We start from the raw sequence: 10,914 nt of genomic DNA on the forward strand, positions 1-10,914 counted from the left end.
ATATCCCCGTTGAGGTAACATAGTGTTATTCGAAATTTCTCCGGTTCCATGTTATTCGGAATGAGTTCGTTAACAAGACTTGATCAACCTTGTTAGTGGATTCCTTTTGATGATCATGAGAAGGATGAAACTAGAAAGCACAACCTTCTGTACCCCACTTTTACTTTCTGTTATTTATATTAAGTAAAATAAAAATAAATATTTTTCTGTCTGTTATCTGATTATCCATGCAATATAAAACTACCTCGAAAATAAAAGTTCTCCAAATGCCCTGAAATTTAAATATGATTTTTTTCCAAAATATTTGAGAATATTTGGCACAAAGAACACAGCAGGGGGGCCAATCACCTGCCCACGAGGGTGGAGGGCGCGCCCTACCCCCCTGGGCGCGCCCCCTGCCTCGTGGGCCCATGGTGGCCCTCCTCCACTTATTCCTGCACCCACACACTTCATCTTCCTCCCACAAACACGAATATCCAGCTCAAGCACGAGTTCTAGCTCATCTTGCTTCCATTTTCGATCTCCTTGCTCAAAGCACCTCTCACAAAACTGCTTGGGGAGATTGTTCCTTGGTATGTAACTCCTCCATTGGTCCAATTAGTTTTTGTTCTAGTGCTTTATTCATTGCAAATTTTTGCTGCTTAGGTGACCCTGTTCTTGAGCTTGCATGTCAAATTTATATGGTCAAAACTAGTTTTGATGCATGATATAGGCCCTAGGCACTTGTAGGAGTAGTTGCTATCAATATTATTGAGTTTGGTTTACTTTTATTTTGAAGTTACTAAAAATTTTCAAAATTTTTCAGAGGAAGAAATATGCTTAGGAAAATGTTCCAAGGTTGTTCTTCAAGGAAGCAAGGACCCAGGCTTGCAATGCGTGATGCTGATGAAGAGCCACCAAGAGACGCTCTAGTGCGTCCTTGTGAATGGCCTTCTGAGAACTTTACGGATCAAGAGGGAATTAAGGAAGAATTTAATGCATATTTGTGTAATGCTGATTTTGTGAGCTTCGAGGAAGAGAAGTGCAGCCAGTATCACTATCTCACCAGTACCTTTGTGAGGAGGTTTGAATTTTCAACTTCATGTAATTCTCCAACTGTCCTGTTTGATCTTTATGATAAATCTTACACTATGGACTTAGAGGATTTTACCACTGCTTGCAAACATCCACAATGGGGTAGTATAAGGGATCCTCGCAAATCAGAATTTAGAGATTTTATTGCTAGAATAACTGTGGGAGAATCTAGAGATATTACACAAGCTACCATAGGGAGCATTCACTTTCCTGCTATACATTATTTTGCTCTCTTCATAGGTAGATGTATTAATGGTAAAGATGAGGCATGTCACATGTGTGTCCCCGTTCTTAGTATTATTAGGAGTGCTGTGTTAGGAGACAAATCATATAATTTGGGAGCCATTGTTGCACGTAGGTTGCATCTCAATAGACGTAATGGAGATTTCTTTGGTGGAATTTATGCAACCCGCATAGCTAATTTTCTTGGTATAGCCATACGCGAAGATGATATTGAATTACCTCCTACTTATCTAGATTTTAATGTTATGGTTCACCACCAGTTTGTCGAGAGGAACGAATCACCTCTCCAGCATCGAGTAATCTTTGACAAACACCGTGTTGTCCGTATTACTCTCCCTGCTCCTGCCTTCTTTGATTATCAGGCAAGAGGAGGATATACTATTACCAGAGAGGAGGCAGATGAGTACGAGAGGAGAGAGGAGGCCGCTCGTCACCATGCTGCAGCTCAGCAGGCGATAGCTGCTGCATCGCAGTACAACCCCAGCTACTATTATGGATATCCGCCAGGCCAGCCGTGGCCATAGACCAACTTAGGCCAAAATCCTAAGCTTGGGGAAGTACGTATTTCCCACCGACATTACATTTATGTTCACACACTCATTACTAGATGTCAGTGCTCATACTTTTTCATTGTATCATCCATGCTAGTTTACTTTCCTTTTTATGCTTTCTTTTGTGCGTTTAATAAACCTTAAGAAAAAACAAAAAATTAGTTGTAGCTTTTAATTAATTTACTTTCCATGCTTGTAGTAGTAATTAAAAAGAAAACCCAAAAATATTTCATGTTCTTCTTTTGCTTGTTGGGAGCTTTCCCATGTAAATAGTTTTATTTCTTTTATTTTCTTTGGGGGTCGATAGGAGAAGACCATAATTAAACTGTTGAAGTGGCTCTTATATGCATTATTGTTGATCTGACAAAAAGAGCCCATATTGCCTTGTCTTCTCCTGTTTATTGAATGCCTGCAGATTCCAGCTTAGTCCAATGCACGTGCACTATTATTATTATTCACATCGCTCGGTCGTGCAAGTGAAAGGCAATTATGATGTTATATGATGGACTGGCTGAGATGAGAAAAGCTGATATGAACTTGGCCTCTTTTGTTTTTGTAAATATGATTAGTTCATCGTTCCTGATTCAGCCTATTATGAATAAACATGTTTGCAATGACAGTTAGAGATCATAGTTTCTTGTGCCCTGCTTGATTAGCTATGAGTTATAATGGTTTACCTTGCGTGCCAACATGCTATTAAAATGGTTATGATGTGGTATGATAGGGTGGTATCCTCCTCTGAATGATTTAAGTGACTTGACTTGGCACATGTTCAAGCATGTAGTTGAAACAAAATCAACATAGCCTTCATGATATTTATGTTCATGGTGGATTATATCCTCCTCATGCTTGCATTCCGTGCTGATTAATTTTAATGCATGTTCATGACTATTGTCGCTCTCTAGCTGGTCGCTTCCCAGTCTTCTGCTAGCCTTCACCTGTACTAAGCGGGAATACTGCTTGTGCATCCAATCCCTTAAACCCCAAAGTTATTCCACATGAGTCCACTATACCTACCTATATACGGTATCTACCTGCCGTTCCAAGTAAATTTGTATGTGCCAAACTCTAAACCTTCAAATAAATATCCTGTTTTGTATGCTCGAATAGCTCATGTATCAACTAGGGCTATTTGTATCTTCCATGTTAGGCGGGTTATTCTCAACAGGAGTGGACTCTGCTCTTCACTCATGAGATAAATGGCTGGTCACCAGGATGCCCAGTCCCATGCTTTATGCAAACTAAATCAAAATAATTGCAAACAAAACTCCCCCAGAGACTCTTGTTAGTTGGAGGCACTCGTTGTTTCGAGAAAGCCATGGATTGATTCTTGTCGGTGGAAGGGGGAGTATAAACTTTACCATTCTGTTTGGGAACCGCCTATAATGTGTGTAGCATGGAAGATATTGCCATCTCTTGGTTGTTATGTTGACAATGAAAGTATACCGCTCAAAATATTATTCACCTCTGTTTCAAAACCGAGCTCTGGCACCTCTACAAATCCCTGCCTCCCTCTGCGAAGGGCCTATCTATTTACTTTTATGCTGAGTCATCATCCTCTTATTAAAAAGCACCAGTTGCAGAGCACCGCTGTCATTTGCATTCATTGCTGTTAGTTTACATTGAGTATGACTTGACTGGATCTCTTTTACCATGAATTACAATGTCTAGTCAGTCCTTGGTCTTTAAAGGTGCTCTGCATTTATGTTTTGCGGTCTCAGAAAGGGCTAGCGAGATACCACCTTGTTATATCATATTATGATTGTTTTGAGAAAGTGTTGTCATCCGAGATTTATTATTATGGCTCACTAGTTGATTATGCTATTGATATGAGTAAACTAGAGATCTATGCGTTATTGTGAATGTGGTTAGTTATAATCTTTGCTGAAAACTTGAATGCTAGCTTTACATATTTATAACAACAAAAGCAAACAGAGTTTGTAAAAAATTTTCTTTATCACTTTCAGTTTATCAACTGAATTGCTTGAGGACAAGCAAAGGTTTAAGCTTGGGGGAGTTGATACGTCTCCAACGTATCTACTTTTCCAAACACTTTTGCCCTTGTTTTGGACCCTAACTTGCATGATTTGAATGGAACTAACCCGGACTGACGTTGTTTTCAGCAGAATTACCATGGTGTTATTTATGTGGAGGAGCAAACGTTATCGGAATGACCTGAAACTTCACGGAGCCACTTTTCAGAAAATAAGAAAAATACCTGCCAAAGATGAAGGCCATGGGGCCCACCACCTTGCCACGAGGGTGGGGGGTGCGCCCCCTACCTCCTGGGCCCCCTGTTGCCTCTCCGACTCCAACTCCACTCCCATATATTGAGTTTTGGGGAGAAAAATCAAGGAGAAGAAATCATCGCGTTTTACGATACGGAGCCGCCGTCAAGCCCTGAAACCTCTCGGGATGGCTGATCTGGAGTCCGTTGGGGGCTCCGGAGAGGGGAATCCATCGCCGTCGTCATCATCAACCATCCTCCATCACCAATTTCATGATGCTCACCTCCGTGCGTGAGTAATTCCATCATAGGCTTGCTGGACGGTGATGGGTTGGATGAGATCTATCATGTAATCGAGTTAGTTTTGTTAGGGTTTGATCCCTAGTGTCCACTATGTTCTGAGATTGATGTTGCTATGACTTTGCTATGCTTAATGCTTGTCACTAGGGCCCGAGTGCCATGATTTCAGATCTGAACCTATTATGTTTTCATCAATATATGAGTGTTCTTGATCCTATCTTGCAAGTCTATAGTCACCTATTATGTGTTATGATCCGTTAACCCCGAAGTGACAATAATCGGGATACTTACCGGTGATGACCGTAGTTTGAGCAGTTCATGTATTCACTATGTGTTAATGCTTTGTTCCGGTTCTCTATTAAAAGGAGGCCTTAATATCCCTTAGTTTCCATAAGGACCCGGCTGCCATGGGAGGGTAGGACAAAAGATGTCATGCAAGTTCTTTTCCATAAGCACATATGACTATATTCGGAATACATGCCTACATTATATCAACGAACTGGAGCTAGTTCTGTGTCACCCTAGGTTATGACTGTTACATGATGAACCGCATCCGGCATAATTCTCTATCACCGATCCATTGCCTACGAGCTTTCCATATATTGTTCTTCGCTTATTTACTTTCCCATTGCTATTGCTATCATCACTACAAAATACCAAAAACATTACTTTTACTATTGTTACCTTTTGCTACCGTTACCACTACTATCATATTACTTTGCTACTAAACACTTTGCTGTATTAAGTTTCCAGGTGTGGTTGAATTGACAACTTAGCTGCTAATACTTGAGAGTATTCTTTGGCTCCCCTTGTGTCGAATCAATAACTTTGGGTTGAATACTTTACCCTCGAAAACTATTGTGATCCCCTATACTTGCGGGTTATCAATTAATATAATGGAGAATAGACCTGGGAGCCATAAGTTTCACTAGTGGCTTCTCTCAAGATGGCATAAGTATTACGGTGGGTGAACAAATTACTGTCGAGCAATTGATAGAAAAGCGAATAATTATGAGAATATCTAGGCATGATCATGTATATAGGAATCACGTCCGTGACAAGTAGACCGACTCCTGCCTGCATCTACTACTATTACTCCAGACATTGACAGCTATCCAGCATGCATCTAGAGTATTAAGTTCATAAAAACAGAGTAACGCATTAGGTAAGATGACATGATGACTCAAGCAATATGATATAAACCCCATCTTTTTATCCTCGATGGAAACAATACAATATGTGCCTTGCTGCCCCTGCTATCACTGGGAAAGGACACTACAAGATTGAACCCAAAGCCAAGCACTTCTCCCATTGCAAGAAAGATCAATCTAGTAGGCCAAACCAAACTAATAATTCGAAGAGACTTGCAAAGATAACCAATCATACATAAAAGATTTCATAGAAGAATCAAATATTGTTCATAGATAGACTTGATCATTAACCCACAATTCATCGGATCTCGACAAACACACCGCAAAAAGAGTTACATCAAATAGATCTCCAAGAAGATCGTGGAGAACTTTGTATTGAGATCCAAAGAGAGAGAAGAAGCCACCTAGCTAATAACTATGGACCCGAAGGTCTGAAGTAAACTACTCACACATCATCGGAGAGGCCATGGAGTTGATGTAGAGGCCCTCCGTGATCGATGCCCCCTCCGGCGGAGCTCCAGAAAAGGCCCCAAGATGGGATCTCTTGGGTACATAAGGTTGTGGCAGTAGAAATAGGGTTTCGTGGTGCTCCTGGATGTTTTCAGGGTATATGAGTATATATAGGAGGAAGAAGTAGGTCAGTTGAGCCACGAGGGGGGAGGGCGCGCTCCCCTGCCTCGTGGCCTCCTCGGTTGTTTCTTGATGTCCACTCCAAGTCCTCTAGATCACGTTTGTTCCAAAAATAAATCTCCCGAAGGTTTCATTCCATTTGGATTCCGTTTGATATTCCTTTTTTGCGGAACACTGAAATAGGCAAAAAAACAACAATTTGCACTGGGCCTTGGGTTAGTAGGTTAGTCCCAAAAATAATATAAAAGTCTAAAATAAAGCCCATTAACATTCAAAAAAGATAATATAATAGCATGGAACAATCAAAAATTATAGATACGTTGGAGACGTACCAAGCATCCCCAAGCTTAATTCCTGCTCGTCCTCGAGTAGGTAAATGATAAAAACGGAATTTTTGATATGGAATGCTACCTAAAATAATTGTCAATGTAATTCTCTTTATTGTGGCATGAATATTCAGATCTAAAAGATTCAAGAAAAAAGTCTAATATTGACATAAAAATAATAATACTTCAAGCATACTAACTAAGCAATTATGTCTTCTCAAAATAACATGGCCAAAGAAAGTTATCCCTACAAAATCATATAGTCTGGCTATGCTCTATCTTCACGACACAAAGTATTTAAATCATGCACAACCCCGAAGACAAGCCAAGCAATTGTTTCATACTTTTGATGTTCTCAAACTTTTTCAATCTTCACGCAATACATGAGCGTGAGCCATGGACATAGCACTATATACGGAATAGAATGGTGGTTGTGGAGAAGACAAAAAGGAGAAGATAGTCTCACATCAACTAGGCGTATCAATGGGCTATGGAGATGCCCATCTATAGATATCAATGTGAGTGAGTAGGGATTGCCATGCAACGGATGCACTAGAGCTATAAGTGTATGAAAGCTCAAAAAGAAACTAAGTGGGTGTGCATCCAACTTGCTCGCTCACGAAGACCTAGGGCATTTTGAGGAAGCCCATCATTGGAATATACAAGCTAAGTTCTATAATGTAAAATTTCCACTAGTATATGAAAGTGATAACATATGAGATTCTCTATCTTGAAGATCATGGTGCTACTTTGAAGCACAAGTGTGGTAAAAGGATAGTAACATTGTCCCTTCTCTCTTTTTCTCTCATTTTTTTTATTTGGGCCTTCTTCTCTTTTTTATGGCCTCTTTTTTTCTTTCCTTTTTTTCGTCCGGAGTCTCATCCCGACTTGTGGGGGAATCATAGTCTCCATCATCCTTTCCTCACTTGGGACAATGCTCTAATAATGATGATCATCACACTTTATTTACTTACAACTCAAAAATTACAACTCGATTCTTAGAACAAAATATGACTCTATGTGAATGCCTCCGACGGTGTACCGGGATATGCAATGACTCATGAGTGACATGTATGAAAGAATTATGAACGGTGGCTTTGCCACAAATACGTACGATGTCAACTACATGATCATCCAAAGCAATATGACAATGATGAAGCGTGCCATAACAAACGGAACGGTGGAAAGTTGCATGGCAATATATCTCGGAATGGCTATGGAAATGCCATAATAGGTAGGTATGGTGGCTGTTTTGAGGAAGGTATATGGTGGGTTTATGGTACCGACGAAAGTTGCCGGTACTAGAGAGGCTAGCAATGGTGGAAGGGTGAGAGTGTGTATAATCCATGGACTCAACATTAGTCATAAAGAACTCACATACTTATTGCAAAAATCTATTAGTTATCCAAACAAAGTACTACGCGCATGCTCCTAGGGGGATAGATTGGTAGGAAAAGACCATTGCTCGTCCCCGACCGCCACTCATAAGGAAGACAATCAATAAATAAATCATGCTCCGACTTCATCACATAGCGGTTCACCATATGTGCATGCTACGAGAATCACAAACTTTAGAACAAGTATTTATAAAATTCACAACTACTCGACTAGCATGACTCTAATATCACCATATCCATATCTCAAGACAATCATCAAGTATCAAACTTCTCATAGTATTCAATGCACTTTCTATGATAGTTTTCATTATACCGATCTTGGATGCCTATCATATTAGGACTAAATTCATAACCAAAGCAAATTACCATGCTGTTCTAAAGGACTCTCAAAATATTATAAGTGAAGCATGAGAGATCAATAATTTCTGTAAAATAAAACCACCACCGTGCTCTAAAAGATATAAGTGAAGCACTAGAGCAAAATTATCTAGCTCAAAAGATATAAGTGAATCACATAGAGTATTTAACAAATTCCGAATCATGTGTGTCTCTCCCAAAATGTGTGTACAGTAAGGATTATTGTGGTAAACTAAAAATCTAAGACTCAAATCATATAAGACTCTCCAATAAAAACACATATCATGTGGTGAATAAAAATATAGCTCCAAGTTACCGATGGACGAAGACGAAAGAGGGGATGCCTTCCGGGGCATCCCCAAGCTTAGGATTTTGGTTGTCCTTGGACTTTACCTTGGGTTTCCTTGGTCATCCCCAAGCTTAGGCTCTTGCCTCTCCTTGTTCCATAATCCATCAAATCTTTACCCAAAACTTGAAAACTTCACAACACAAAACTTAAAAGAAAATCTCATGAGCTCCGTTAGTAAAAGAAAACAAACCACCACTTAAGGTACTGTAATGAACTCATTCTTTATTTATATTGGTGTTAAACCTACTGTATTCCAACTTTTGTATGGTTCATACACTCAAATACTAGCCATAGATTCATCAAAATAAGCAAACAACACACAAAAACAGAATCTGTCAAAAACAGAACAGTCTGTAGTAATCTGAAGGTTTCGAATACTTCTGGAACCCCAAAAATTCTAAAATAAATTTCTGGAAGTTAGGAATTTATCTAATAATCATCTTCAAAAATAATTAGCTAAATAGCACTCTCCAATAAAAAAATGGCAGCAAACCTCGTGAGCGCTAAAGTTTCTGTTTTTTTACAGCAAGATCGCAAAGACTTTCCCCAAGTATTCCCAAAGGTTCTACTTGGAACAAACACTAATTAAAAGCATAAAACCACATATTAACAGAGGCTAGATTAATTATTTATTAATAAACAGAATAAAAAAGCAAGAAACAAAAATAAAATTGGGTTGCCTCCCAATAAGCGCTATCGTTTAGCGCCCCTAGCTAGGCATAAAAGCAAGGATAGATCTAGGTATTGCCATCTTTGGTATTGGGAAAGAAAAGAGAAAATTTCTTTTCTATAGCATTTATCTTTCTATTTTGAGAGAGCACGTGGCCACTAATGGTGGAAGAAATATTAAGCATGTTACAGAAATTTGCATCTAAACTAGCCCTCATTTCTTTGATAATTTCATTTTGGTAAAAGCACAAAAGAGAGGTGGATTCCACCTCACTCATGGGGTGCCAAAATATAGTTTTCATATTTTTCATAAGTATCTATGGGATCCCCCTCAAGAAAACCTTCTTCAAAAATAGAATCTAGAACTTGTTTGAACGAAGAGGGTAAACCAATATAAAAGCTTTTCAGGTATATCTCAATTTCATATTGGGGCACATAGCTAGCTCGGATCCTTAATAGTCTATCCCAAGCATCTTTCAAAGATTCATCAAGTAAATAACAAAAAATTTTGGGATCATCTTCATCTAAATTATTCAAACTCTCATTGATAACCCCGGTAGGTCTTTCCATAGCATCATTATTTATGAGCTTAGAGAAGACAAAGGGACTATCCAGAGTAAAACCCGGGAGAGGACCCTTAGCCCTTTTGGAATCGTCCATGGCAAAAGAAAAATAAATGGGAGAAAGGCGACTAAAATGGCAAGGGTGAAGTGGGGGAGACAAAAACGAGAGGCAATTGGCAAATAATGTAATGCGAGGGATAAGAGTTTGTGATGGGTACTTGGTATGTCTTGACTTGTGCGTAGACTCCCCGGCAACGGTGCCAGGAATCCTTCTTGCTACCTCTTGAGCACTGCGTTGGTTTTCCCTTGAAGAGGAAAGGGTGATGTAGCGAAGTAGCATAAGTATTTTTGGTATTTTTATGATAAAGAGTAAAAGTAAAGATTGCAAAATAAAAGGTAACACAAATAGCTTGTTGACGGAAGATTAATATAATGGAGAATAGACCCGGGGGGCATAGGTTTCACTAGTGGCTTCTCTCAAGATAGCATAAGTATTACGGTGGGTGAACAAATTACTGTCGAGTAATTGATAGAGAAGCGAATATTTATGAGAATATCTAGGCATGATCATGTATATAGGCATCACGTCCATGACAAGTAGACCGACTCCTGCCTGCATCTACTACTATTACTCCACACATCGACCGCTATCCAGCATGCATCTAGAGTATTAAGTTCATAAGAACAGAGTAACACATTAGGTAAGATGACATGATGTAGACGGATAAACTCAAGCAATATGATATAAACCCCATCTTTTTATCCTCGATGGCAATAATACAATACGTGCCTTGCTGCCCCTGCTCTCACTGGGAAAGGACACCGCAAGATTGAACCCAAAGCTAAGCACTTCTCCCATTGCAAGAAAGATCAATCTAGTAGGCCAAACCAAACTGATAATTCGAAGAGACTTGCAAAGATAACCAATCATACATAAAAGATTTCAGAGAAGAATCAAATATTGTTCATAGATAGACTTGATCATAAACCCACAATTCATCGGATCTCGACAAACACACCGCAAAAAGAGTTATATCAAATAGATCTCCAAGAAGATCAAGGAGAACTTTGTATTGA

The sequence above is a fragment of the Triticum aestivum genome, chromosome 6A, assembly GCF_018294505.1.
Source record: "Triticum aestivum cultivar Chinese Spring chromosome 6A, IWGSC CS RefSeq v2.1, whole genome shotgun sequence".
In the NCBI taxonomy this organism is placed as follows: domain Eukaryota; kingdom Viridiplantae; phylum Streptophyta; class Magnoliopsida; order Poales; family Poaceae; genus Triticum; species Triticum aestivum.